The sequence below is a fragment of the Limulus polyphemus genome, unplaced genomic scaffold (genome assembly GCF_000517525.1).
Source record: "Limulus polyphemus unplaced genomic scaffold, Limulus_polyphemus-2.1.2 Scaffold5950, whole genome shotgun sequence".
Classification (NCBI taxonomy): Eukaryota; Metazoa; Arthropoda; class Merostomata; order Xiphosura; family Limulidae; genus Limulus; species Limulus polyphemus.
The window spans coordinates 41,648-50,072 of record NW_013671560.1 but is presented as its reverse complement, the minus strand read 5'-3'; the positions used below and the strand labels follow the sequence as shown (position 1 = coordinate 50,072).

General features: G+C 35.8%; 1 protein-coding gene across 2 annotated transcripts in view; it reads left to right on the top strand.

The window, feature by feature from the left end:
- Positions 1 to 5,019: 5,019 nt before the first annotated feature.
- LOC106473179 (oviduct-specific glycoprotein-like) overlaps positions 5,020 to 8,425 on the top strand; it is a 34,109-nt gene continuing 30,703 nt past the window's right edge. The window contains exon 1 of one of the 2 annotated variants that reach the window (XM_022401667.1): positions 5,020 to 5,162. The gene's annotated coding sequence lies outside the window, so the exon portion shown is untranslated. Of the gene's footprint in view, positions 5,197 to 8,425 lie in introns of both variants that reach the window. The other variant, XM_022401668.1, reaches the window with a different exon arrangement.

The window sequence follows — 8,425 nt, the reverse complement described above, 5'->3', positions numbered from 1 at the left end:
CACTTCATCAAGCTTTGAACTTGGCTTGGTGTACGACTTGGGCAGATAATCTGGGTAGATAACCAAGTTTTCACTTCATCAAGCCTTGAACTTAACTTGGTGTACGACTTGGGCAGATAATCTGGGTAGATAACCAAGTTTTCACTTCATCAAGCCTTGAACTTGGCTTGGTGTACGACTTGGGTAGATAACCAAGTTTTCACTTCATCAAGCTTTGAACTTGGCTCGGTGTAAGGCTTGATTTTCTATTGCATTGGCTACTTTCCGAGTCCTCCTACAGTAGCATTTAACTGTCAAAGTACTGGACCATCCAGTCTTAGTAGCAGGTGTTTTTTTCATCTGTTTCTACAGATAAACATTCCAAGCAACTACTTTAGGAAATACTCCAGATCTTTAGCTGCTCGTTTGAAAGACAGTGGGTATATTTATTTCACCTCACTATTCCATGCCTTGTGTAACAAATTCGTGAATGGATTTACACACACTGCCAGACTGGGAAAGCCAGTGGCAACAGGGACACATATCCATGGCTATGAAACATAACCTTTATACTGAAATACTTGGGAGGAACTGCTGCTGTATCCAGGTTCAATCACGTACTCGTAGGTCACAGTCTGCTCTGTAAGGATTTAAATGGTACTCCAGTTGGTCGAACTTATCCAACAGCTACATCTTCCTTGCATGTATCATAAACACAGTGTTGAATATGAACCAACAACTTGGAAGAACTAAACAAACTCCTAAAAGGAAAACAGTATACATTGTGATTAAAAAAAACTCACAGATAGTTATAACTCATAGTAACAAGAGATTCGAGGAATTGGTTGGTAACAACTAGTGACAGAGAGAAGACAATGCAAGATATATAACGATAGAATATTTCATTATACATTGAACAAATCAAACAAAATACTGACTGAAGAATTATTTGAATCAGTAGTGAAGTTAAAGGAAAATTCTAATACAGTGGCTAGTTGGATAAAACCAACGTCGGCCATCTTTGCTAGATTAAAGCTTCCGAAATCCAACTAAAAATAAGTAATAAAACTCCATCCTATTAAAATTGTACCACTTTATAGATCATGGTACAAAAAAAACTGTATTCCCACACATCGCACGGTAAAATCCAATACACGTGTCCTAGTTGATAGTTAAAAAAGCTAGGATTGGCACCTGCCATACAGGCTACAACTCTAATAGACTTTGCATGTGAGTTGGATTACACGGTATAATCCAATACAAGGGTCCTAGTTGATATTTAAAAAAGCTAGGATTGGCACCTGCCATACAGGCTACACCTCTAATAGACTTTGCATGTGGGTTGGATTACACGGTAAAATCCAATACAAGTGTCCTAGTTGATAGTTAAACAAGCTAGGATTGGCACCTGCCATACAGGCTACAACTCTAATAGACTTCGCATGTGGGTTGGATTACACGGTATAATCCAATACAAGTGTCCTAGTTGATATTTAAAAAAAAGCTAGGATTGGCACCTGCCATACAGGCTACAACTCTAATAGACTTTGCATGTAGGTTGGATTACACGGTATAATCCAATACAAGTGTCCTAGTTGACATTTAAAAAAGCTAGGATTGGCACCTGCCATACAGGCTACACCTCTAATAGACTTCGCATATACTGGTAGTTAGGGCACTGGACTTGAATCTGCGAGCCACGGATTCGAATTTCATCATCAAACATGCTCGCCCTTTCAGCCATAAGACTGTTATAATGTGATGGTCAATCCCACTATTCGATTGTAGTAGCCCAAGAGTTGGTAGTGGGTGATGTTGACTAGCTGCCTTAACTTTTCTAAGTTGTAGAGTTTACCACCTTGGTTCATGAACAAATAGAAATTTTCAATATAAAATAACGGCAAAACTACGTTCGAAGCCTATTCATTTATTGATATATCTTACAAAAACTTGTTATTTCCCATAAAATGTACACTTTCAGTTCTCATACCAAGATAAATTGTTAACCCTAATAATTAAAAGTATAATACCTAAAGAAAACCTTAACGGCAAAACTGCGTTCGAAGCCTATTCATTTATTGATATATCTTACAAAAACTTATTTCCCATAAAGTGTACACTTTCAGTTCTCAAACCAAGCTAAATTGTTAACCCTAATAATTAAAAGTATAATACCTAAAGAAAACCCACTCACTTCTTTATACAAATGAGGTAGGTACCGTGAATAAATCTCAAACTAAGTGATGTTTAAAACGTTATTAACATGTTATCGTGTGACAGCATAAGGTTATTCAGGTATCCATCACAACCCTTAAAATGAACAATTTCCTAAGCCCACCTCTTTCAAATACATTGATTATTTAGTGTTAACTTTAGGTTTGGAGATCATGGCGACCTCTGACGCCGTCTCTCTCTTATATAATCTTAGTACATTAAATGGGAACTGTAATATAGATTGGGCGTGTCTCGTTCTTGTTTCAGTTCTCCTTGCGGCAGTTTCACTAACTTTCGTCTACTGACCCCTTTACCCCTGTTCATGTTTCTAGTTATAGCCTATCAGAAAATACTTATTCCAGGCGTTTATGTTCCTCATCCAATCACAGTGTGTTTCTTATAAAGCCAAAGAAAGATGTTAAAGCATTTTTTTTTCTACAAGAAGGGTGGTTGAACTGGAGATAATAAAGTAATCTTAGTTTACCGACTTGAAGAAGGTAAATTAAATATAAAAATAATTCATGTATTCGTGTACTTTTTATTTAAATATATCAAATACGAAGCTATAAATCTCCTTAGAAAAACAAGACGAAAACGTGTTGGCATTTGGAACTTTCTAAATCAACACACATACCGACAGACAGACAAATTTTCCTTATAATGCCGACCTACCAGATAACAGATCGTTATATACTTGTGTTTGATGTTTTTAGAAAGTTTGTCTGTCTTTTTGTTGAGGAAGGCAGTTAATCAACACCACCCGCCGCCAACTCTTGAGTTACTTTTTACCAACAAAAAGTGGGATCGACAGACACATTATACCCCCCCCCACCCCCTCGTGGTTGGAGATGGGATTCGAACCCGCACATCAAGTTCTTAACTAATCCTTTCGAAAATAATTACAGCTAGAACAAAAAACTTAACAATATGTATGTATTTGATTCTCAATGTAAAGTTTTTATGCTCTACGGACTGTCCCCGTAGAACAGATTAACAGTTTACTGCTGAAGTAGAAACTTGTTGAAAGACTGGCATGGAACTAGTATTTATTTATTTATCTAAGAGGAAAATACAAAGGATTCGATGTTTTCTCGTATACAATGCTTTTATTATTTCTGATGAGTAGATATACAACTTTTACTGAGTAACTTATTTGATACATTTCACGTGCTTGTTGTTCTTTTTAAGACCATCGTACACGACTAACCTGGCCTAACTGGTTTTACCGGTACACGTTGAAGGATGCTATTGAATTAATAAGCTTGAATACCGTTACAAATACGTGTAAACACGCGGCAAGGAAAAACAATTCCACGTGACCTTCGCTACACATTCTACGGGATGTTTCTTAATGTCATATGAGGATACATCTGTGAAGTAACAAAAACCCTCAAAGACGAAGAAGTAGACGCCATCTATATGTATTAGTGGAAGTTAAACTGGCGTCTCTTCATCTTTTACCACTTACGAGTTTCCATAAATCTCGTAGTAATACATAATAGAATATAGATGTTTTATTTAGTTGCGCTATAATGTCAGAGGAGTGACAGTGGTGAAGGGGGGTGTGTAGAATGACCACTCAAATATCCTAAAAAGTCTAAAAGTTCCACTATATTTTCATTTTTGTTTTTAAATAAAAATTTCACTTTAATGAAAATCACTTAAATTATTTGTGTAGTAGAAAAGGTCCACATTTGGGGGGGGGGGGAGACCCCCCTCACCACTCGGTATAGTGCGGGCTACCCTCTGAATGAATGATTTTTTTATCTGGTACGTCTATTATCGAATATGAAGTATATTACGATTTGGTTTGTTTTGAATTTCGTCCAAAGCTACACGAGGGCTATCTGCGCTAGCCGTCCCTAATTTAGCAGAAAAGACTAGAGGGAAGGCAGCTAGTCATCACCACCCACCGCCTACTCTTGGGCTCTCTATTACTAACGTATAGTGGGATTGGTTATGACGCCCCCACGGCTGAAAGGACGAGCATGTTTGGTGGGACGGGGATTCGAACCCGCGACCCTCAGATTTACGAGTCGAGCGCGATGTTTCTTTCTTGGTGGATAATACCGTTTTCGATACAGTTTCAAGATTTAGGTTTTTGTGTAAATCGTTAAGTTGTATTCTTTTTTCAAGGATCACCTTCACAAACCTCTACGGAATTTCTTTTGACATTCCACAGTTAATACGGTTAACGTATTTATTCTAAAACCGTACGAAAAATTCGATCGATGTTAGTCGCTTCTCGTTATTTTGAATCGTCGCAACGCGGTTTAGTGAACCGGATCAAAAACCAAACCAAAACCTACTCATATTTCCATGCCACGAATATATATATAATAGATGATATGCTTATAATAGCTACAGTTTATTAGGGCCTTACTTGAGGCGTGAAATCTCGTGTTTGTCTGTTTCACACTTGGAAACAGATGACACGATTCTTATTGGTGGTATGTCACATATACTCCCCCTCTGATTTAGAACAACATAATTAAAGTCAAAATGTTTGCATTACTGAAAAATCTGATTTTGACAACAATCACTTACCCTAAGTAATAAACTATAATGTATTCAAAAAATGATCGAATAACTTTTTAACATATAATAATTCAACCAATCAATATATCTACACAGCTTCGTTTAGTTTTTTGGTCCGACCAAAGTGTGTTCTACATAAATTCAACCGAGTTTCTTTGTGCAACCATCACGTGGCCAGGGCGCTCCGTTCAGTACTTTAGAAAAGGCTACCTCCACATGTTCGCAGATATTTAGTCCAGTAGACGGAGCCACTCGTGTTTCGTTTTTTACTATGTCAACTACGTGAACAACGTCACTTTTCAGAGTTTCAATGCTACAGGCTTTAATTGTAACATAACGGAGAATATATTATTTTAACACATTTTGTTTACTGTTACAAGAACTGGACTTGGGAGGTTGTGGTAGAAAAACAGCACGTGATCAGCGAAGAGGTGAGCACAAAATCATATATTAGAAACATATTGGGTAAGTTTTTACGTAATTTAAGGAAAAACAATAATAATACGTTATATCAGAACTATGAACTGAAAATTAACCAAGCTTCTTTATTTTATAAACAAATATGTCATTACTTGCAGTTAATTTAACTAGGTGTTTTATCCACATTAATAAAGTTAACCGTTTATAAGTTAACCGTTTATATTATTAATGTGGATAAAACACCTTTAACCGTTTATATTATTAATGTGGATAAAACACCTAGTTAACCGTTTATATTATTAATGTGGATAAAACACCTAGTTAACCGTTTATATTATTAATGTGGATAAAACACCTCTAGGTGTTTTATCCACATTAGTACTATAAACGGTTAACTAGGTGTTTTACCCTCATTAGTATTAAAAACGGTTAACTAGGTGTTTTATCCACATTAGTATTATAAACGGTTAACTAGGTGTTTTACACACATTAGTACTATAAATGGTTAACCAGGTGTTTTACCCACATCAGTACTATAAACGGTTAACTAGGTGTTTTATCCACATTAGTACTATAAACGGTTAACTAGGTGTTTTATCCACATTAATAATATAAACGGTTAACTAGGTGTTTTATCCACATTAATAATATAAACGGTTAACTAGGTGTTTTATCCACATTAATAATATAAACGGTTAACTAGGTGTTTTATCCACATTAATAATATAAACGGTTAACTAGGTGTTTTATCCACATTAGTACTATAAACGGTTAACCAGGTGTTTTATCCACATTAATAATATAAACGGTTAACCAGGTGTTTTACCCACATCAGTACTATAAACGGTTAACTAGATGTTTTATCCACATCAGTACTATAAACGGTTAACTAAGTGTTTTACCCACATTAGTACTATAAACGGTTAACTAGATGTTTTACCCACATTAGTACTATAAACGGTTAACTAAGTGTTTTACCCACATCAGTACTATAAACGGTTAACTAGATGTGTTACCCACATCGGTACTATAAACGGTTAACTAGGTGTTTTATCCACATTAGTACTATAAACGGTTAACTAGGTGTTTTATCCACATTAGTATTATAAACGGTTAACTAAGTGTTTTACCCACATCAGTACTATAAACGGTTAACTAGATGTGTTACCCACATTAATAATATAAACGGTTAACTAGGTGTTTTATCCACATTAGTATTATAAACGGTTAACTAGGTGTTTTACACACATTAGTACTATAAACGGTTAACTAGATGTTTTACCCACATCAGTACTATAAATGGTTAACTAGGTGTTTTATCCACATTAATAATATAAACGGTTAACTAGGTGTTTTATCCACATTAGTATTATAAACGGTTAACTAAGTGTTTTACCCACATCAGTACTATAAACGGTTAACTAAGTGTTTTACCCACATTAGTACTATAAACGGTTAACTAAGTGTTTTACCCACATCAGTACTATAAACGGTTAACCAGGTGTTTTACCCACATCAGTACTATAAACGGTTAACTAGATGTTTTACCCACATTAGTACTATAAACGGTTAACTAAGTGTTTTACCCACATTAGTACTATAAACGGTTAACCAGGTGTTTTATCCACATTAATAATATAAACGGTTAACCAGATGTGGGTAAAACACAGTACTATAAACGGTTAACTAGATGTTTTACCCACATTAGTACTATAAACGGTTAACTAGGTGTTTTACCCACATCAGTACTATAAACGGTTAAGTAGATGTTTTACCCACATTAATAATATAAACGGTTAATTTAGTGTTTTACCCACATTAGTACTATAAACGGTTAACTAGATGTTTTAATTGCACTAATACAGGGGTTTAGTACGTTATATATAAATATGATTTTTGGAGTCTTGCGACGTCGATACAGTCCATATCATCACGTTTGGTCATGCGATGACAAGTGTGCCTCTTGAGAATATACAGTCATACAACATAGTTTTCACTGGAAAAATCTCTGTCTTAAGGCTGTCATGTCCAACCCACAACACGCCTATCTGCTTGCTTTGCATAATCCATCTAGTGTAAGAGGACATTGGTTTCGTAGCGCTTATTTTAATAGATTGATCCCACCAATTTGACTGGTATATCTTTAAATAACATGAACACCTCTTTCATTCTTTAGAGGTATGCAGTGGTTGAATGGGGAAGGAGTGGAAGTGGGGGTTAATTTAAATACCTTTGCCTGAGTCATGTGGACGACTTTTGCCACTTACGTTCCAATACCATTCAGAAGAAGGGATACCCCCGTCTTAGAAATTCTAAATCCCCGATATTTATTACCTGAATGTTTGAATGTCGGAAAGGACTGTTGCATACCGTTTCTAAAAGCGGTCAACATTTGGTGGTATTACATTACCTATACAACGATAAAACAATGTCAAAACAACTTTATATGGTTTGTGATTGTAACGTGACTTGTTGGTTTTCATGTTCATAACCCATACCGTTACTAAAAACGGTCAACATTTTGAGGTATTACATTACCTATACAACGATAAAACATACCGCAACTTTATATGGTTTGTGATTGTAACGTGACTTGTTGGTTTTCATGTTCATAACCCATACCGTTACTAAAAACGGTCAACATTTGGTGGTATTACATTACTATACAACGATAAAACATACCGCAACTTTATATGGTTTGTGATTGTAACGTGACTTGTTGGTTTTCATATTCATAACCCTCTGTAGTAGAGAATAATTACAAGCACGTGTCCTGCAGTTTTATATCCTAATTTTCTAGTCTAAATAGGAACTTGTTTTTCATTTCCGGTGTTATAATGACCCAACTTCTACCTATAACTCTTCATTTCCGGTGTTATGGTGACCCAAGATGTACCTGGAACTTTTTATTTCCGGCGTTTTAGTGACCCATCTCGTGCCTGGGGCTCTTCATTTCCGGCGTTATAGTGACCCATCTTGTACACGTGACTTTTAATTTCCGATGTTATAGTGATCCATGTTGTACCTGGAACTCTTTATTTCCGGTGTTTTAATGACCCAATATGTACCTATAACTGTTCATTTTGGGCCTTTTGATATGGGTTTTGTTCAGATTTGTGTGAATCTACTGATTTATTGAAATATTTACTTCGATATAGCTGATAGCTGATATAGAAGAAGAACAGTGTTTGACAGATAAACTGAGAGTGACACCACAGACCATACAACAGCTGAAACACTTTAGAAGAGGAACAGTGTTTGACAGATAAACTAT